The 22,439-nt window shown below is 43.5% G+C and overlaps 1 pseudogene across 1 annotated transcript in view; it reads right to left on the bottom strand.

Annotated features, from left to right (window-relative positions):
* Positions 1-15,453, bottom strand: part of LOC308379785 (homeobox protein aristaless-like 4) — a 50,029-nt pseudogene extending 34,576 nt beyond the window's left edge. The window contains exon 1 of the transcript in view: positions 15,108-15,453. The product of the transcript in view is annotated as a homeobox protein aristaless-like 4 (transcript). The remainder of the gene's footprint in view (positions 1-15,107) is intronic.
* Between the last annotated feature and the right edge of the window lie 6,986 nt (positions 15,454-22,439).

The following is a 22,439-nucleotide window of genomic DNA, read 5'->3' as shown; positions in this document are numbered from 1 at the left end:
ATGTAGGCAGTAAGGGCATGTTTATTCCCATTGATTCCCTTAAGTGTGTTATTTAAACTTCTCTGTAAAGGATTTGTGCAATTGTGCAAATTGTATCTTTAATTTATTTAGTTATATGTGTGTGTGTGTGTGCGTGTGTGCGTGTGTGTGAGCCCCCCTGAACTTAGACGTCTGAGCTGAGGGTATGAGGGGGGTAGGTTTTGGGGCAGGGGGGTAAGAGGGGCAGTAGGTGCAGCTTCCATCTGGCTTACATTACTGCTGTGACTGCCCCCTCTTTCCTGCCCCCATGCCTCCCCATTGGCCTCTACTGCCCACTGCCCTGCTGATGGGGTATCTGAGGATGGGATATCGATAGTGAGCTACTCAGACTCCACGCAGCCTGTTCTTCATTGACCAACATGAGAGCTCACAGCCCCACGCTTCTCTTAACATATTCCGCCACATACTGTATATCCTTAACATATTCCGCCACATACTGTATATCCTTAACATATTCCGCCACATACTGTATATCCTTAACATATTCCGCCACATACTGTACATCCTTAACATATTCCGCCACATACTGTATATCCTTAACATATTCCGCCACATACTGTATATCCTTAACATATTCCGCCACATACTGTATATCCTTAACATATTCCGCCACATACTGTATATCCTTAACATATTCCGCCACATACTGTATATCCTTAACATATTCCGCCACATACTGTACATCCTTAACATATTCCGCCACATACTGTATATCCTTAACATATTCCGCCACATACTGTATATCCTTAACATATTCCGCCACATACTGTATATCCTTAACATATTCCGCCACATACTGTATATCCTTAACATATTCCGCCACATACTGTATATCCTTAACATATTCTGCCACATATATACATAACATATTCCGCCACATATATACATATTACGCAACAAAAGAAATTTTACATATTACCCCACAGATATACTTTCAACTGTGTCTTTGGGTCAAAACCAAGGCTTTGAACCGGTTCACGGAACGAAAACGAAAACCAGAAACTTTTGATGTTTTGCTAGGAACAGAAACGAAACCAGAAACTTAAAAACAAATTATGTTCCGGATCAGAATCGTTTACCTAAAATAATGGTAACCAGTTAATAACGTTATTTTTTCGTTCTTTCACATGGTTCCTAAATGCAATATGATCGGTGATTCACTTAGATAGAGAACTTTGCCGCGCCGCCAGCTTATCAGATCAAATCTATGCACAAGCTGTGGCCACCAGTCACTTAGTCAATCTTAAGAAGAGGTAGGCTTAATATTGTACCAAGTATCTCACACATGTTTGCTTTTAAATAAGAATTCTGTCTTTTCAGATAGGCTACGAATTTCCAACGCATTGTTGTAAAAATCTGCAGGGCCAAGTTAATGAAATTATAGCTATAAGTTGGACAGTTAGCATTGGCAGTAGACTACCTGGCTATTGCCCAGCATAACCTCCCCTAGTTTGTTAAGTCTTTATTTAAAACTTAGGCTAATACGGTAGTTCTCATATTTGGCGTTTTAACTTTTTTTGTTCATATGGGAAGACATTGTGAGAATCGTTTCCGGCAGCATTATTCATTTGACCCCGCAACGAACAAATCAAAATGTAACATTGAGGGATGTGCAGTTGAAATTACAGGAAATCATGGAGGGAATTTACAGAGGCACATTCAAAGAAGGCATCCGGATATCTACAACAACTCATCCAGTAATTTTGGCCAGAAGAGAACCAGTACAGGGCAAATGACTTTGGATGCCGTTATTGTTAAGAAGCCCAAATTAGTTTCAGTGCCTATCACTCCTGAGGTTCTTGTTGATGCTTGCTTGGAGCTTGTAACAATTAATGGCAGACCTTTTTCTTTAATGGAGGACTCTGGGTTTAGAAAGATAATTGAGCCCCTACAACAAGCCATTGGAAATGGTTTCACAATTAATTCGGCCAACATTCGTGAAAAGGTGTCAAATATAGCCCAAAGCGAAAGGGCAAAGCTCATGGATGAACTGATCGGTAGGCTTCTCATGCTGAAAATTGACAGCGCTACATGTAGAGGCCGCTCTGTCCTCGGCATAAATGTTCAATATGATAGTGGAGATCGCATTGAATTGAGAACTCTGGCTGTTAGGGAATTAACAGAAAGACACACAGGCGCCTACATATCCTCCATTGTACGCAAGGTACTGGCCGAGTACAAGTTCCGTTTGAAGCAGGTTTACTCAATTACAGCGGATAATGGCGCTAACATGCAAAAAGCAGTGAAGGTGTTATCCTACATGCAAGCAAATGGGATGGGCGATGATGAGGAAGAGAGCGAAGCAGAGACCGAACATTGTGAGGAAAGCCAGGAGCCTGTTGTTGAAATTGACTCTGTTTTTCAGGGACATGTGTTGCGAAGTGTGCGGTGTTCAGCTCATACACTACAATTAGCAGTGGAAGATGCGTTGAAAGACAAAGTAGTCTCTAACGTTATCGCTAAAGCAAGACGCGTTGCCAAGAAGTTGCGGACAAAAAATGTTGTTACTGTTCTGAAAAGAATGGGCCACAAGAGGGCCATAGTTGATTGCCCGAAACGCTGGCATTCCACACATGACATGCTTGACCGACTTTGCGAGCTAAGAACTAAATGCATCCAAACAGAACAGCTTACTGCAGGTGACTTTTATGGTTTGTGGCTGAAGTGTGTGTTGGATACCGACTAAACTGATGGTACCTTTGCCAAACGATTGGTTCAGTGCATAAAAGTACGCAAGCATACACTGTTTGAAAATGATGCCTTCGTGGCAGCATTGTTTGTTGATCCGAGGTATCGATTATTTCTGACAGAAAATCAAGCGGAGATGGCGAAAGTACATCTGTGCCGCACTTGAGACGTCATCCAAAACGTATCTATTAGCTCAGAGACCGGAGCAGAGCTCGCAACATCCTCCTCGTCCGAAGATGAGGCAGATGAAATAGAGCAGCTTCTAATGGCCAAAGAAAAAGAGAAAAACACTGTCGTGCCAAAGGGCAAGGTGTCCATTGCCTCATTGATGGATGCTTATTCGAGAGAAGCGCGTTTAAAGCGCAACGAGAACGTCCTCCGTTACTGGGCCTCCATGGCTTTGACGAATCCAGATTCGCAGACACGCAGGCTAGTGTGGAGCGCGCATTTTCCTGTCTTAAGTTTATTTTTTCTCCGCTCAGGTCACCATTGAATGAGAAGGTCCTAGAGGATATTCTTTTCATTCGATTGAATCGTCAGTTTGGCTTGTAGTGTGCAAACATACTTCAGACCTTTGTATCGTAAAAAATATAATACAGCTTTCACTTTGTTCATACTAATGATGGTAACGCCTATGATGTTATCATATGAGTAGCCTATGGACTTTTTTGCATTTATGAATATTGCCCATTTCCGTTTTGTGAAAATAGCCAAGTGTTGCTGTATCGGCTAGTCCTTTTCTTTCATTCATGAATCTTGTCCTCTTTGTTGCTGTACAGGCAGAACCTTTTTTTAATTTCCCTTTCATTTTTCACTTTGCACTTAGTTCATACTAGTAATTGTAGGTTAACACCTATGATGTTATGATATGAGTATTGACAGGTTTCTTACTGTAGCCTACAGGCATAATCTTTTTTTTTCCATTTATGACTATTGCCAATTTCCGTGCTGTGCAAGCATAATCTATTTATCCCGTGTATAAAGCCAAGTGTTGCTGTACTATAGGCCAGTCTTTTTCTTTCAAATTCATTCATTCATTCAATCTTTCATTCATATTGTCAATTCTGTTGCAGTATAGGCAGAATCCTTTTTTCATTTCCCTCTGGGCCCTGATAAGGTTTTGGGCATGTGTTAATGAGTTTAATATGCTGTTATGTTTTGTTTGCCAAATAGCATACATTTTCCTTGTCTTAACTCATGTATAATACTTACAAAATGTCAGAATTACAGTTATGCCGCTCACATAATGTAGCCTATAGTGCTTTTTTAATGTTTAATGACAGGATAGAGACATATAAGATTATTTTAAAGTCCTAATGATCAGCCTACTTATTTGTATGTCCCGCAGCTGACATGGAACGCTATTAACCGGTTCAGGAACTTTATTTTTTTGTTCTAACCGGTTCAGGAACGTCAATTTTAGGGTTGAAACGAAAACCGGAAACGTTACTGTTTCTGTTCGGAACGAACCAATTGGGAAAAAATTCTGGTTCAAAGCCCTGGTCAAAACTAATCTTTTATTTTTTCTCTTTAAGACCTCCTCAGTCTGGTTTCAGCCACTCCCTTAGATAAAGGTGGGGTCACAGGCCCACACACACACACACACACACACACAGACACAGACACACACACACCCACACACACACACACACACTCACATAGGTGGTACGAGGGAAAACATTTGCTATTTGGTTTCCTTTGGTTTTCTAATCGATTCTGTATGGCTCTCTGTCTCACTGTACGGCTCTCTGTCTCACTCTCACTGTACGGCTCTCTGTCTCACTCTCACTGTACGGCTCTCTGTCTCACTCTCTCTGTTTTACTGTCTCTGTCTCACTCTACGGCTCTCTGTCTCACTGTAGGGCTCTCTGTCTCACTGGGGGGGGGGTTCTCTGTCTGTCCATCTCCTCATTCTTCATGTATATTTTCCCTTCGGGCTCTCTCGTCTCCTTCTCCCTCTCTCCCTCTCCGTCTCCCTCTCCCTCTCCCTCTCCCTCTCCCTCTCCCTCTCCCTCACCCTCTCCCTCTCTCCCTCTCCCTCTCCCTCTCCGTCTCCCTCTCCCTCTCCCTCTCCCTCTCCCTCTCCGTCTCCCTCTCCCTCTCCCTCTCTCCCTCTCCCTCTCCCTCTCTCTCCCTCTCTCTCCCTCTCTCTCTCGCTCCCGCTCCCTCTCCCTCTCTCTCTCTCTCCCTCCCTCTCCCTTTCCCTCTCTAACACATGCACACACACGCACACACACCTTCACGGTGGGTAAGAAGAGAGAGGAGAGCAGAGGAAGGGAGTAGTCATTGTTTGGGAAAAACACTCTGATATTGACGTAAGGGGTTCAGAGGTCAGGGGTCGGAGAAATGAACATTTGCCCCAGAAACGGCCAGCTTAATACACACACACACACACATACACACACAATGGCTCACTGTAACACTACAAATGCATACACACACACACATACACACACAATGGCTCACTGGAACACTTCAAATGCACACACACACACTGGCAGAGGATGGCAAAAAACATCCAGAGGCCTATTACATTAACTGAGGCCTGTCTTCACATATAACAGTGTCAGATCTGGTTGCCCAGATCCGTACAGATGCTCACAGAGATCGCAGTGATGTCAGATTGATTCAGTGTGACATCTATTATTACTATGATGAGATGCTAACCTTCTGAGATGCTAATCCCTTCCCATTGATATCAGGGAGAGAGGTCCAGCTGGTCAGCATAAGAAGTTCTCCAGAATGCAAGCGTGGCCTCACAATGTGTGTGTGTGTGTGTGTATGTGTGTGTGTGTGTGTGTGTGTGTGTGTGTGTGTGTGTGTGCAGGGACTAGCGGTGATGAGCAGAAAGGTCTGTGTGCGCACGCACACACACACACCCACACACATACACACACACAGACACACGCACACGCACACACACACACACACACACACACACACAGACAGAGACACCCTCAGACGTCTCTGCTCATCACTGCTAGTCCCCACTCCACTCGTTTGGGTCCCTGGGGTGGTTGGCTCCCCTCCAGCAGACTGGCCCTGGTGCTGTCCCCAGTTTCCAGGCCCAAGGCAGCCTGTCCCAGGCAGATTGCCCTGGTGAGAGTGCAGGCTTTGGCCCTGAGATCAGGCCTCACAGGGCGACAGTAGCGCCTGGGGGAGCTCACTAGCACTGCATCACTAGCCTCACCAGGCTAACCCTCCAACTTCACCCACATGCAGCCACACCCATTCTATCAATGTGTCCCCATACTAAAGGAACTGCTCATGGCTTATCACTGAGTCCACATACTAAAGGACACACACACACAGACAGACAGACACACACACACACACACACACACACACACAGAAAGACACACACAGACACACACACACACACAGACACACGTACACACGCACACATGGACATGCTGATGGCTTATCAATGTGTCCACACACTAAAAGACACACACACACACAGACACACACACACACGCGCACACATGGACATGCGAAGGGGTAATCTCTCTGTCTGTCTCTCAGCTTTTATCCTTCATAAACATGAATATCTTAGCAGTGTAACCAAAGCCAGCAACACAAACACTTTAAAATAATTTCAAAATTGCGAAACAGATGATCACTTTCACTCTCTCTCTCTCGCTCTCTGTACCTTTCTGTCCCCCTCTCTCTCTCTCCCCTCCTCTGTTTTTGTCCCCATCTCTCTCTCTCTCTCCCTCCCTTTTCCCTCCTCTGTCTTTTCCCCTTTGTCTCTATTTCTCCATCTCATGAAGTTAAAGGTGATCTCACTACAGTGCTGGCTGGGGACAGAACAGTGGTTCTGCTGGACCAGTCTGTCTTTATGGCCCACAGACCCAGAGGTGTTTTTACACTCCAGTAATACTCCAGTAATACTCCAGTCATACCCCAGTAACACCCCAGTACAATCCAGTAACACTCTTTAATACTCCAGTAACACTCCAGTAACACTCTTTAATACTCCAGTAACACTCCAGTAACACTCTTTAATACTCCAGTAACACTCCACAAAAACACATCGATGACACGGGAGAGCATAAAATCAAAAGGATATTTTTGGAACTATTTTTCACAGATAAAACAGAAACGCACACATAAACACAAACACATACACACACACACACACACACACACACACACACAGATGTATAAGCACATACACAGACACACACACACACACAGACTCAATGTTTCTTGCCTCTGTTCATCCTCTTTAAATCTGGACAGTGTACTGATCACATGTTACCATGGAGAACAGCCTATTCTCTACACTACCGTAACCAGGCAACACACTCACAGACATGAACATAAACCTACTTCACATGCAACAACAAGCTGCTTTTTTTGCTCAACACACACACATACACACACTTCTTTAAAAACACAAGCCACCTGATTCCGCTCACACTCAGCTCGATCTCGAGCCAAAGAGACTCCTGGCACTGTGGGGGCTGCAGAGGCCACTTCTTCTGCACTGGTACAGACCAGTGTGTTGGGCTGGGCCCCGTAAGGCCTCTGGGGACCTCTAGAGGTGTGGAGGTGTTAGTCAAATTAAGGGAAATGAAATGAGGAGAACGTCTGTGCACACAACGAATGAACATTTATACACTGTGAGCTGCTACAGGAACGTAGGTGCATGCAAGTGTGTGTGTGTGTGTGTGTGTGTGTGTGTGTGTGTGTGTGTGTGTGTGTGCGTTCGTTCGTGCGCGTGTGTGTGTGTTTTGATGCTGGGTTAGGCCTTCTGATAGCATCAGTCTTTTTTTCCTTGCTGTTGTTCTTCTGCCCTGAGTTTCTGCCTTAGTGTTTCTCTGGACCCCCCCCCCCCCCCCCCCCCCCTCACTTTGTCTCTATTCCTCAATTACGCCCTCTCTTATTTTATTCCCCCATCTCTCTCTGTCACTCTCTCACACACACACACACACACACACACACACACACACACACACACACACTTTCACACTTCACACATTTTCCCACACTCTCAGTGTGCCACAGAGTCTTTCTCTCTCATTCTGTTCTTGTCAGTTAGCCACTGGTTCTCCCCCCAGCCCCTCTTCCTGGTGTTATGATAACGGTCTGTGTGGCTCACGCAGCCTCTGAAGTTTCACGAGCACGTTGTCTGGGCTCGCGGTGAGAAGAGAATGCCGCGAGGTATAGTGAAGTGGTCAGAATGTGTCGAAAGGCGGATTATTTTTCAAATGAGTTCACACACTCACCACTGATGCAAGAGTTACTTTTAGGCCCAATCCCATTTCTAATCTCCACCCCTACCCTTACCCCTACCCCTTGGCCCTCGCCTTTTTAAACGGAGCCATAACGTAGGGGTAGTCGAAGGGGTTTAAACTCTAGCCCTACGAATTGGGATAGCCCTTCAACACTTACGTACATCATCAGTACGCTGCGTCAGCTGTTACGTTACCGGAGAGCGACAGCTGTCACTCACCAGACATAAACAAACATGGCGCCTGCAGCTGTTATTTACACAATGCAACATTTCATCAAACAAGTTTTAAAACCATGAATTACAAAGAAAATGCTTTCATTTTGCGTGATGCTTTTCCTGCTGTTTCCGACATTTTTAAAGGGACTCGCGCGATGTTTCTTCTTTAATGATCACGGGTTCGCAATGCATTGGGGGAAATCGGTCTCACCCCTCCGTTTGAAGTGTGCCCTCGGAAAATCTCCGTTTGGAGGGGTGGAAAGCCCTTCCCCTTCCTTTCTGTCTTAACGTGAATTGGGACAGCCCTACCCCTCCACGTGAACGCGTAAAACGGAGGGGAAGGGGAAAGGCGAAGGGCTAAGGGGTGAAATGGGATTCAGCCTTAGTCTCAGATGGCAATATCATTACTATTTCATGTTCCACGTTAACATCTCAATACCCTACGTTCAGTCAAGGGCGGTTTTTCTGTCTTAGCCTATATTTAGATCAAATTGGATCTGATGTGGTTCTGGGCTCGGCAGAAGCAGCCCCGGTTGATGGTCTGGTCTTCTCTCTCTCTCTCTCTCGTTGGTGTGGTGGCTCGCAGTTTGAGATTTACAGGTACAGCCTTTTCTCTAAAAACATCAGCTGCGAGGGGATATAACCCGCATGAGTTTAAAGTTTCCCCATAACATTGTCTCTTAGCGTTTTACAGAGACTTGAAAGGTATACCTTCCTTAAGTTGTTCACCTTTCTACGCGGTACACAAACAATGCCCTTGTATACCCCAAGAGGCTGAATCCACGTCACTGGAATTGATTAGGCTACTATCATTCACTTAGGTTTGAGCATGCGTGTGATGATGGAAATTACTCAGATTGGAGCGGTGATCATTATTATAAAGGATATTTTAAAAGAAATATGCAAGTAAAATACTATGCAAGTAAAAAACGTTCTCAGATAAGGACAGGTTTACGATAGATGTTACTCATATATTTGTATTCACACGGGATTAAAAAATATAATACAAAAATGTCTTTTAAATTTAATGAAACACAAATGTGATGTAGCCTAACACATTACTTAGCTTACATTTCCGTCAGTGCACACGTCCAAACACTACCACAACATTTTAGGCTCTAACACGTGTTTCCAGCTTCTCTTGGAGAAAGTAGCCTATACCTTCTTAGCCTATACCTACCTAAGGACGTTCTGGGAAACGCCTCTAAAGTGAAGGTAGGGCCTATACCAGGGGTAGGCAATTAAAATCCTAATGGGTCCAGTTTTTAAAAAAATCCTCAAGCTTGGGTCCGGGGGTCTATCACACATTTTTTATGACCGTTGTTTTCACTGATATAGGACTGCATGTGTTTTATGTACCAACAGTCAAGGTGTGCATTATGATTCAGAGGCATATTTAGCCAATATAAGTACTTTAGGCGCTAGTAGTATCAGTGCATGTTTGGTCAACAACTGACTATCAGATCAAATGAAGGTCTTCATTTCAAGCTTTTTTATTCTGACCCAAAATCCATGCTACTCGGAATGAACACTCGTTTGTTCGTTGTTGGGCAGTAAATGAATAAGTCAACATGTTTGTAGATCGGGCATATTGGGCTTTAAGATCGTTTATTTTTTGTGCACTCACTTCGGATTTGAGAGGGTAATTTATATCGAATTCTTTGTGCTTCATTACCTAGTGGCGTTTTACATTGCTGCTTTTGACGAGCGCCACCGTCTCGGAGCATATCAGTCACACAGGCTTAGAGCTGCACGCAGGCAGAATGAACATGAAAAAGTCTGTCCACTCCTCTTTAAAAGCTCTGTTCTCACTATCTACCTTTCTCTTCTTAGAGCACGCCATCTTTCGCTTGAACTGCAATGAAGCTTTCTCTCTCAACTGAAGGCAATGTCAATTTTGCAGCGCTTGCGTGCACCAGTCCCACAGCTCGCAGCTTTGACAGCGAGCACGTGCTGCGTATAGGCTATCATCTGATTGGCTACTGGCATTATAAGGTTTAAACAAAAACATAGCCTACCATAAAGTTATAGTTAATTTAATGTATTTAACGGGTTTATAAAAGTCACTCAAAAGCATCAGTTGTTAAAATTGCTTGGTCAAAATTATATATATATATAAAAAAAAAATCGCATTATTAATTTTATTGTTGCAATTGTGTCTCGGTCCGGAGAGGACGTCAGTTGGGTCCGGACCCGGACCGCGGTCCGCCTATTGCCGACCCCCGGCCTATACCTGAAGATATAACTGTCGAATGACGTAATGTTAAGGAGGCTTTGGAAAACCCACCTCTGTCCAATACTAACAGCAACAAACTTTCAGTAGGTCTTCCCCAAACTGCGGAGGAATTTTATCTTCAAAGAGGACAGGCCTCATGGAGAAACGCCGCGACGTCAAAGCAGCTCAGGAACTCTGCAGGCCTAGTAGGCCTATCGCCAACTTCAGTCGTAATTCAAAATGTCCCCGCTCAAGGACTATAAATTTGAGAATAAAGTCGCTGTCTTGGCTACACCGAGGAAGGGCTTTCTCGACAAGCCATTCCATTATCATTAGTCCCCAAAACAGTAAAAAAAAAAAAAAAAAGAAACTCCTAAATCCGGCGAAATGGGAGATGTGCTGTTATCACCGCGTGTGCCTGGATCCTACCATTAAAAGGGCTCGTGCTGTTTAAGAACTAACGGTAACTCCAGGTCGCAATGACAAATATGCGTCGGACACTTTCATAACGACAGTAGAAGCCTGTTCAAACGGCTTGGGTTTTTAACAGGTTGGGGAAATGGCGGCAATGTGTTTCCACTTTAAAGACGATGCCTTGACCACAGCGTGTGCCTCACAAAGTCCTCTAGATCAATTACGCTGATCCCTTCATATACTCTTTCAAAAAGGTAATTTTCTAAATTTCCTCCTCCCGCTGGACTTCTCTCTAAACTTCTTCTGTCCCCTCTAGGCCTTGTGTTGCTCACTAACGGCAGACTCCTGAAATGAGTCTTCGAACCCATGAGTGCTTCGAACCTCACTACAAACATAATAGCCTAGTGTCTTTTGAAAATCCCGAGGCCCCACTAGAATTTGTAAGTTAAATAAATGTTTACCTGTTTAACTGGACACGGATAAGTTTAATGTTCGTGCCGTTTTTTAACGCTTATGTTATAGGCCTAATAGACTATGTTTTTAACTATTGCTATATTATGAGCAGCTGATCCTAATTTTACATTCTCGGGTGTAGGCCTTTCTCCGCCTGTGGAAATTGAGTTTTGAGTTTTGAATTTGAGTTTAAGCGACGTCTTTAGTCGAGAGAATAGATTGTCAGAGAAGTTGCAAATATGGATGAATAATAGGCCTAACCTAATAAATGTTTGTTTCACCTAACCTAATAAACGAATGTCTTGTTTCAATATCTGTCGTATGTTTCAAGATAATTGTAGCTATTCACATCTATCCAAGTGAAACACAATAGCGCTAATTGTGTAAACCCTTAAAATAATTTGAATTCGCAGAAAGCATATTGCGGGTTTAAAGATACAAATATTAAAAGTATGTTTTTCAATAGAAATTGAAAGAATTTGAGTAACCTCCTTCTACAATTCGTTTGTTTTATATGCACAGGTTCGGCATCTCATTTAACACAACAACAACAACAACAATAACAATGGAAATATAATTCATTAATAATATGGTAGCCTAATACATTAAAAAGAAGGAGGAGGTCTCTCGCTCTCTCTTAAGATATAGGCTATATATTTGGAGCCTACATGAGCATTAGCAGAATTAATGGTCTGTGTATCATATTGTATAGGCCTAGCCTATAGGCTATGTGTAACATAGGTGTTTATTATTTTATTATGTTTGTTGATGTTACTATTTTATTGTCATAGTTTGTTTTTTTATTATTGATAATAGGCCTATATGATTATTATCGGATGTACCTGGCCAAATGGGACGTGTAATTATATTTCCCTTTCCTTTTCCCTCGGAAGCTGAGTCTCGGAAGCTGCAGTCGTTAGTCAGCTTTCATTCATCTCGGAAAGGAAAGGTCGCCTTTCTGGGTTGTCTTTGATGAAATCGTGTCTGTTATAGCCTAGTCGTTATGAAGTCACGGACCAAACGGTGCTGGTTTTGAAAACGAGTTCTTGACTGCTGCGGCTTTGTGAAGTGACTTTATAGCTCTGCCCCGACACCACAATTTCCATTCAGTCCAAATTCTCCTGACAGATTTATGTCGCGAAGCTATAGACCCATTCACTCCTAGTAAAATTTCCCCGTTTTTTAATTTGTTAAGACTACTCAAAAACCTGCATATCAAATTTAACTAACACATGATATCTATTGTATTGTACATTTATGCTTTTCAGCGCGGGAAAGACTTGCGAACCCTTCCCTGGCCCAAGGAGCGAGCTCATTTAAGGCGACGGGAAGCAGGGTTATGATTTTGTAATCCCCTCGCGCACAGGCTACACATGGAATATGTTATTTGGAAGCCAGATGTAACGAGATCAAACTTTCTTTTCGGAGAAATCCTGCTCCACACGTGGAAAACATGGACGGAGCTTTTCCAGCGGGTGAGGCAGATCCTCCGCGAGATGGCCAGCCTAGGGCCGGTCTGGATCCTGAGCTCCGTGGCAGCCGCTCGGTAATCCTTCTTATTTATTCGCTGTGAAATAACGGATTTCTCTAAACAAAACGGTCAAATGGATCTCTATGCCTGCTCTAAATATGGACACATTTTTTACACTCATTCTACTCTTCTACTCCCATTGATTCGGATAAAAGTCATTTCTAAATGGATCAGTATAAAAAAAACAAGAGCAATGGCAACAAAAACAACACATAATAATTATTGTTGTTTTTATAATAATTATTATTCGTATTAATAATGATTCATATTATTATTATAATAATGCCGTTGTTCTGATAAAATTGGATTCATAAATAAAACATTAGTTAGGGTCAAAACTGTTCTAATGATGCAATACAATTGTTATTAATAAGTTATTATTATTTACATTTTTCAGTAATCTGGTGGTAATATTTAACTTTGAGTCGAGCCTGAGTTATTTCTGAAAAATCAAAACAACCAGTTGTGTTATAGTTGTATCTGCGCGTTTAAACTCTTTAAACTAAGAAAGCAAACATCCCTGACCCCCCCCCCCCCCCCCCCCCCCCACTTTGTCCTGAAAACTAAACTTCACCTAGGACGCACCCACACAGAGGCCTTGAAGGCCTTCTATTGACACGCAACCACAAAATGAGCTTATTACATACGTTACTATCAACTCTCCTCCTTTTTTGGCGTCATCCTAAATAAACCATGCTATTTGAAATTTCGAATATGAATTTAAAATTTCATGTAGGCCTAATCGTGAAGGCGACATTAAATGCGTGTAAAGGTCAAGTCGTTTGGATTGGGGCCGCAGTAGAGACAACTCAGGGGGTTCGGCCTCGAGGGGCCATTTTCCGCCTCCGGGGCCACCCGCTGACCTCGCGCACAGCTTGCTCATGTGCCAGAGAACGATACGGTGTTCTTGTTCAATTTATAGTCTTACCTTCCTGTTATCAGTCAGAAGACGAGCTTCTGGTTCATGTAAGGGGTGTAAAGTGCGTGTCATTATTTTGTCCATGAATCAACGTCTGTTGTCTTTAGTCTTCATAGGGACACCAGGCTACCATTGGTGCGCACGCGTCCACCTTGGTTTTGAACACCACCTTGGCGGGCGTTCATGCATGAGAGAGCGCCTATTTGGTCCTGTCAAAAGGATCGGGCGGAATCTATCCCCTCCACGTATGAAGACAAACATCTACTTGTGTTTGGTTAGGAAGCCAAATAGGCTAATATATGATCTGGATAGGGTGGCAACGATGTAGATTTTGAGTAGGCCCTATGTGATATCTCAACTCAGCAACTCACATGGGGGAAATGATAGAGGGTTCAAGTGTGTGTGTGTGTGTGTGTGTGGGGGGGGGGGGGGGGGGGGGGGGGGGTGCGTGTGTGCGTGAATGAGAGAGAGAGAGAGAGAGAGAGAGAGTCGCTGGATGATCGATGGATTGTTAACTTAACCTTGGCTTTTCTCTGGTTGTAAACCCTTCTGATGTTCCTGTTGTAATAGCCTACAGCTCCATGCATCTGCGCAAGACCCCTGTCGCTCTGAGTTTGACAAAGTTTTGAGTTTTACTCACAAAACCTGCATTTCACTGAGATATGTTTGTCTTGTTCTCGCATTGCATGGGGAATAGACCCGGTGTCTTTCAAACTTGCTAAAGACAGCTCGCTGCAGACATAAACTGAAAACGTGTTAATTCAATTGTCCGATTCAGCACCAATATTAAGGATTGTAATGCAGATTATCGCATTAAATATAATTGAATTGAATCGTCAAAGGAGAAAATGTAATAGACAGCGAGGTTATGCCTCGTCGTAATTGTGTTACTGGGCTAGATTGGGCAGTAATATTTGTAGCAAGTTGTGAAGTCCAGCGCATTCAGTTGGTAAGAGCTCCAGTAGCGGCCGGAGCTCCCGAATGATGACCCAAGTAAGAGAGAAAATCGGTCACAAGGACGGCAGCATCAAATGCAACAGACGACTCTGTACTGGAGCACAGCGTTCCTCTGACTGAGTGCACCGCTATCTTGGAAACGTCTGAAAACCGCGTAAGAATGAAGCAACGGACGCAAGCATAGCCTGCCCGCCAGTGGAACAGTGTCCAGAAAAGACAAACAACCTTAGCCCACAGATCTGCCTCACTCAATTTCACCTCTCGGATTTCCGATCGCTTAGAAGATGTTTTGAAATGTCAACGCTCTTCTGTAAATCACTTACAGATCTCTGCACAGAACTGCGCCTCTCTCGCTCTCTCACTCTCTCTCTCTCTATTTACAAAGTGTCGGCGTTTAAAAGATTTAAAGTTTTCGTCACGGGGGTAAACTCACCATAACAGGAGCCCAGTCCTCCGTTGTGTCCGACGTCCGTGTGCAGTTTGCTTCCTTCAGGGGGAGTTTTGCAGGACGGTCTCTGCATGAAGTGCTGGTATTTGCTAAAGGTGCTTTCCCCAACACTACTGTCGAGGGGTTGGCATTCCGCTTGGAACGGGCTACGAGACTTTTCCCCGTACGGTTGACCTTTGTTGGTCAGGAAAGAGGAGCTGTATTTGGTGTCACTGGCTTGGAATGCCCTAAACGGATTGGATTGGTGATCCCTACCGTGTGGCGCTGATGGACCATAATATGAATCCATGGATGTCATATCGCAGTATGAAACGCACGTCTCCGCGTTCATGCCTAAAAAAAGTAACAGGGGAGAAGCACGTCCAATTTTTTTTCCACCCTATTCTTTCCTTTTTGGAGACAACGGCGAGGCAGACACTCACACACTCTCTCCCTCTTCCCCATACAAATCCAACGCACACACACATCCAGTCACTCTCCCACACGTACAGACGCAAGCATCCACTGCGCAGCTGGGCTTGGTTAGAGTATGATTCAGATGTTTTCCAGAAACCAGCTCGCTGACCAAACGTTTAAAAAGCCCCCTTAAGGTCTAGAGGAGGAACGAAAAAAATGCCTCTTTCTTTAAGAGATGCAACCCAGGTCTTCCCCGCGTTACGTTAGCCAGGAGTCTCTAGACACAAGCCAAGAGCGCTCCGCTATTATAGAGCCGCGGACGGGGTGAGGTCAGACATCTGCTCAGAAGAAAGTCTTCGTGTTATCAGTAGGTTTCGTTGGAAATCTGTGTGTTGGGGGGAGGACTTAACACATGACATTAATGTAATAAGGATATGAATACATAACTGGTTGAATGCGAAGGAGAGCACAGTGGGGGCGATTTAATGCTCAATTCGCAATGCTTCATTAGGAAGGGAACAGAGCCTCTCCGGACCACGGGAACATTTGCTCTTTTTTGTTTTTTTAATTATTATTTTCCCTCTGAAGGGGGTTTAGGCTCTGGGCTCTGTTAAACGCCTAGAGGTAATTGTATTGTTATGGCGCTATACAAATAAAATTGAATTGAATTGATCCGTTTGTGACGAGCGTTGACGGAAGTTGTCAAGCGATTCATTTTTTTTTATTGTCAAACTTAATTTCTGCGCGTAGCAAACCGGGTGTCCCGGGGCGCACATGCGTCTGAAGCCCAGTTTCTCTCGAGGCTGCCGAATCCTTCAAAAACATAAAGTGCAAAGGTGCGCTCGTGCGGGCGGGGAGTGTAAGGTGCTGAGATGTTCGCAGAGTGAGACCTATAAATAACGACTAACCTTCAAACAACAAACATTTCCTGGAAACTCGGACTGACTTTTAGGATTTGATTTAAATCTGTCTAATTTGCATGCCAGTGGTGTAAATACTGTATCAATAAACCAGAAAAAAAGCACTGCCAACACATTTAATATATTGTCAATCTATATTTGATGTAAAAGGACATGAGTGTATGCTTGCCAACAGAACAGGACGGGTGTGTCACGTGTCTCACAAAAAGCAATGTTTTTTGTAACAGTCGGAAAGAGCTGGAGAAATGGAACCTAGGCCGTAAAATATATAATTAACATTAAATGTGCTGCGCATAAACTCTAAATTGGTTACATTTTAGGTTTAGATAATTTCCTAGCGGTTATTCTTCTGTCAAAAAATTACACGTGAGTGTAGAGAAACAGTTCATTTCGGTTAATAAAATGCAGTTCTGTCATAAACTGTCAAATACTGTTCTGTCATAAACTGTCAAAAATTTCACGAGGCGCTGAATCTTACTAGGGCTCGGTTTAATCTTGTTTCTCAGATGATGACATCAGTTAAGTTCGCCTGCAGCTTCGTGTGCCCATTATACTTCCAAATTGGTTTCAGGCAAAAGGCCATCAAGGAGATTCGGGCTTTGATTGACAGTGGTGATTAGGCTGAATCCCATTACACCCCTTAAGGCCGAATTATGCTCTGTTTTAGACGTAACGCGTAAGCACGTAAGATACACAACCCCCCCTTGCGCGGTAAAATACCCCCCCTTACGTGCTTAAGTGCGTCGCCCAAAATTCCTGACTATGCGACTAAAACACTACGGCCCTACACAGCTCGCAAAGGCTGTGATTGGCCGGCTACCACAGCCTTTCACACAGAGTCTCACGTTTCCGGGTTAATAGCATACAGTCTTTTTTAGACCCAGACATTTTTTTAAATCATGAATACCCTGCAAACCGTCTCACAAGCCTTTTCTTATGGATTAGGAACAAACATAACAGAAGAGGTCCGAAGGCATGAACTCCTTTACAAATCCTCTTTAAACACTTATAAGGACGCTCAAATTACAGCGAATATCCCATTCTCACCCGCGATTGTTTGGAGAGAATGTGGTCATTCACGAACAAATAGGTACTTTCATATTCATTTTCCGCCACTTGTGAGTCATGGTGATATCTTTCATTGAGTTCATATTGACGTGAATCCATCAATTGCACCAGCGAGTTTGATAGAATGAGCCCGGTCTGCTCATACAAAAGTTAACAGTAACCTGCCGTTACCTTGTGGCCAGCACCATTGTAGTTACAAGCATTGACAACATGATGAGATTCTCTCGCCGTTTACCACCTCATCTTTGAATAATGTAACTCATAAACACAATCATTTTAAAGCCTGTCGCAGTCATTAAAAGATGTCAATAAACGAACTTTTGCGTCATGTGCTGTCTTTTTCGCCACTGGTACTGAATTGCCAACATTTGTATTTTGTGTAACACATGTATTCATAACATCAAGCCTTTCACCCACTACACTTTCATGCTCCGGTAATTTTTTTTCATTTGTCCTGCTGCAATAAATAGGCTTACTTAACTAAAAAAAAAATCTACAGTTCTGGCGTCAATTTGCTTTGCAACACGGCTCACAAGCCTTGCAACACGGCTCTGCGTCTAAAACGAACCTTAAATCAAAACTTGTCTAAAACAAGTTCCTTGTGTAAATTACGTGCTTACGCCTCTGCGTCTAAAACGACCCTAAATTGGCCTTTAGCCCTACGCCTTTCCCCATCCCCTCCGTTTTGCGCGTTCACGTGTAGGGGTAGGGCTATCCCAATTCACGTTAAGACAGAAAGGAAGGGGAAGGGGAAGGGCTTTCCACCCCTCCAAACGGAGATTTTCCGAGGGCACACTTCAAACAGAGGGGTGAGACCAATTTCCCCCAATGCATTGCGAACCCGTGATCATTAAAGAAGGAACATCGCGCGAGTCCCTTTAAAAATGTCGGAAACAGCAGGAAAAGCATCACACAAATATTTTCTTTGTAATTCATGGTTTTAAAACTTGTTTGATGAAATGTTGCATTGTGTAAACATTTTCCCCAGTGCGGCCACAACAGCTGCAGGCGCCATGTTTGTTTATGTCTGGTGAGTGACAGCTGTCGCTCTTCGGTTATGTAACAGCTGACGCAGCGTACTGATGACGTATGTAATTGTTGAAGGGATATCCCAATTCGTAGGGCTAGCGTTTCAAACCCTACGCCTTCACCTACGGTATTGCTCCGTTTGAAAAGGCGAGGGCCAAGGGGTAGGGGTAGGGGTGGAGATTAGGGCTGAATCCCATTTCACCCCTTAGCCCTTCGCTTTTCCCCTTCCCCTCCGTTTTGCGCGTTCACGTGGAGGGGTAGGGCTGTCCCAATTCACGTTAAGACAGAAAGGAAGGGGAAGGGGAAGGGCTTTCCACCCCTCCAAACGGAGATTTTCCGAGGGCACACATCAAACGGAGGGGTGAGACCGATTTCCCCCAATGCATTGCGAACCCGTGATCATTAAAGAAGAAACATCGCGCGAGTCCCTTTAAAAATGTCGGAAACAGCAGGAAAAGCATCACGCAAAATGAAAGTATTTTCTTTGTAATTCATGGTTTTAAAACTTGTTTGATGAAATGTTGCATTGTGTAAATAACAGCTGCAGGTGCATGTTTGTTTATGTCTGGTGAGTGACAGCTGTCGCTCTCCGGTAACGTAACAGCTGACGCAGCGTACTGAAGACGTACGCAAGTGTTGAAGGGCTATCCCAATTTGTAGGGCTAGAGTTTAAACCCCTTGGACTACCCCTACGTTATGGCTCCGTTTGAAAAGGCGAGGGCCAAGGGGTAGGGGTAAGGGTAGGGGTGGAGATTAGAAATGGGATTGGGCCTAGAAATGGGATTGGGCCCTAGTGTCGTGTGCAACGGCCCCCATTTAGGCCTACATGACTTATGTCTTCTATAGGAGATCAAGGAGTCGAGTGAGGCTCTCAGATTCCGTGTTTTAAATAGTTTTAATACAATCGCAACCGTTTCAATTCGGGGAGCATTAACAACAACAAATAAATGGCCAGAGGCAATAGTCATTGGACCCTCTCCTGAAAGTGAGAGATGTTGGTTCTATAGACACCAGAAGAGTGACAAATTGGGTTGTGGTTGTATGTTTGATATATCAGTGACTTGGGTCAATTGATATAATTATGGGCAGGCAGCAGGTAACAAACGACCCGCTAGGATTGTTGACTTTAGGCTACTCAGCCACCACCGACACACGCAAAGCCTCATGAAATGACCTCACATTTTCTGCAAAATTGCAAACAATTAGTCATCATTCACAAGACTGTTATGTGTGGCCCATAGACCGGCTTTCTGTCATTTTCCGATTTCAACCATTAACATTAACGTTTACACACACACACACACACACACACACACACACACACACACACACACACACACACACACACACACACACACAGCAACCGCATCAAAGAGGGGGCTTGTGTCTAACCCTTTTTTTTATTAGATAAATATAGGATTAAAACACTGCACCTAAACACCTCCACATGTCTCTGTGACTTAAATATGACTACAATTCGTTTTAACTAAAAGACAGACAGCCTATCAAGTCGGTATTAAAAGCAGTTAACCTAGGCGTGTTACGCGCTAGGGCTAGGCCTGAGTTGCTGAATAACAGTAGGATCAAACTGAAATGGATTAAAGCAGTTTTTCCGGCCCCACGGATATTAATAGCCAAAGTAAACCAATTCAAGGGTCGCCCGACGCAGTGCTGAAAATTGAAGGCGTATTATATTCCACCGGTTCGTTAGAAGCCCCGCTGAGAACACTAACTTTCTCTGCTTATTCTAGTCCGGGCATCGCTCTCTCTCCCTCTCTCTCTGCTGCCTGCGTGGTTGAGCTCACATGCTCTTTGACGGCTGTCAACCAAACGGCAGAGAGAGGCTTGCTTGAACCGGGGCCTCCATAAAACGGGGATAAAACGGTTCTCACCGCAGCCGAGCTCCACATGTAGCTTAATAGGGAACATCTCCCAACTTCTTTCGGTGCCATCATCTGCCAATCCCGCCGGAGACAGCGCTGCCTGTAAAACTATAGCTGTCGTAAGATTTTCCAGCACACTCAAATGATTCAGCTTAATAATTAAAAAACACATTTGACCCACCCAGGCCCTAAATACTCAAGTTCCCGTTTCAACTAGGCGAAATCACATGGGCAAAATGAATTCAATCAAATCAGTATTACTTATGGTACTAGATTTTATTATTATTATTATTTACACATTATTTAATTCAGACCTTAATTATATGACCACTTTAATAATAAGTGATATGATATAAAGGATTTAGTTCAAATGTATCTCGTTTTTTGACCATTGGCAAGACACTTTAAACTTTATCTCATTTTTTATTGGACTTTATTGTACTATATTTTTTAATCTAAAAAGCAACTTACTACACAACAGTGGGTGAAAATGTTATCAACTATCTATCAATATAAATATTAACAATAAATTACTTAAACATATTTAGCTAATTAAAAACAAGCAACACAACCAGCCCAGAATGCATCAAGAGGCCAATACTGTCATCATGTGATTTTCTATAGTCTCTCTCTCTCTCTCTTCGTTTTTTTCCCTTTCTTCTGTTTTGTGTTTTCAATGCCACTTACTGCGTTGTCAATACCTGCAGTCTGCTCGTTCATGGGCATTCAATTAATATCAGCACAAGGCAAAGTAATTACATTAGTCTGGTGCATAGTCGGACGGTTCAAGCGTGCCGAATGGATCGGAAGCGTGTCCGGCTCCTCGGGCTTCTCCTTGTCCGTGTCTCCGTGTCTGCTAACCACTGTGTTGATTTACACACATGGCGTAGTCGGGGATAATCTGCGGAATATAATTACTAGCACAATGCTCCTCTCTCAGGCTAGGGGACACCACGCGTCACAAATATTCGTAAATTATTTTGAAAACAATAATGCATATGTTCGAAGGACAGATAGCTTGTTGGGCACAAGTGAGATATTTGTAGAGATTGTAAGACATTAAACAGTTTTCTATCAATAAATAATAGAAATACACGTTGATATTGTACATGAATAATGAAAGAAATACACGTTGATATTGTACAGCAATACTGATAGAAATACACGTTGTTTACAGCCGAATAAAGAATAAGGAATAGTGATTCATTTAGGCTAAGTAACTGTCCTGCTAATGTCCCTCTGTAAATTAATCAGTGTTGTTAAAATAAGGTCTGTGCTGTGGACAGAGCTGTGGACCTTCATGTGATCAGGACTGGAGTCTCTGACCTTCATATGATCAGGACCAGAGTCTTTGCTCTACAGCGGACCTTCATATGATCAGGACCGGAGTCTCTGTTCTATTGCTTACACCGCACATCTTTCAGCCTTATGAACACACTTCATTGATCTCCTATTTGCAGCTGCAGTTATCATAAACTAGTTATTACTGTAACTGTTAGTCAGTACTGTAGAGTTACAGTTATCATAAACTAGTTATTAGTGTGCTTGCCCGAAGGGAAGCACAGTATTGTTCTTCATAAGTTTTCTTTATTTCTTTATTCTCCCCGTTTTTCTTGCAGCTAACTACGCCTCGCCCGATTGAGATAGAGACGCCGTTCAAACACCGAAACGTCCGGCCTGATCTGGTGCAACCTGCTATATCTTTTCGTGGCGGTACTCCTTGTCACTCCTTTTTTATTTTTTTATTTTTTCATCCCCTTTTTCCCCCATATACTTGCATGGCAGAACTGTGGGGCATTATGACATCATAATAGGCTCATTAAACTGGCTTGCACCTGTGCTTCACTGAGCTTCACTGACACCTGCGCCAAATCCAAGGAACCTTCTCTCTCAGTCCCTCTCAATTCAACTTTGAAAAAGAATAAGAGTAACTACAGTTTCTAACCTAGCTACCGTATTTCCACTTCGTTAAGGTGAGTTGAATGGCAGCATTTTCAGGGTACTGACTGAAATTTTAATGG

The sequence above is a fragment of the Sprattus sprattus genome, assembly GCF_963457725.1.
Source record: "Sprattus sprattus genome assembly, chromosome: 18".
NCBI lineage: Eukaryota > Metazoa > Chordata > Actinopteri > Clupeiformes > Clupeidae > Sprattus > Sprattus sprattus.
This window is presented reverse-complemented; position numbering and strand designations above follow the sequence as displayed.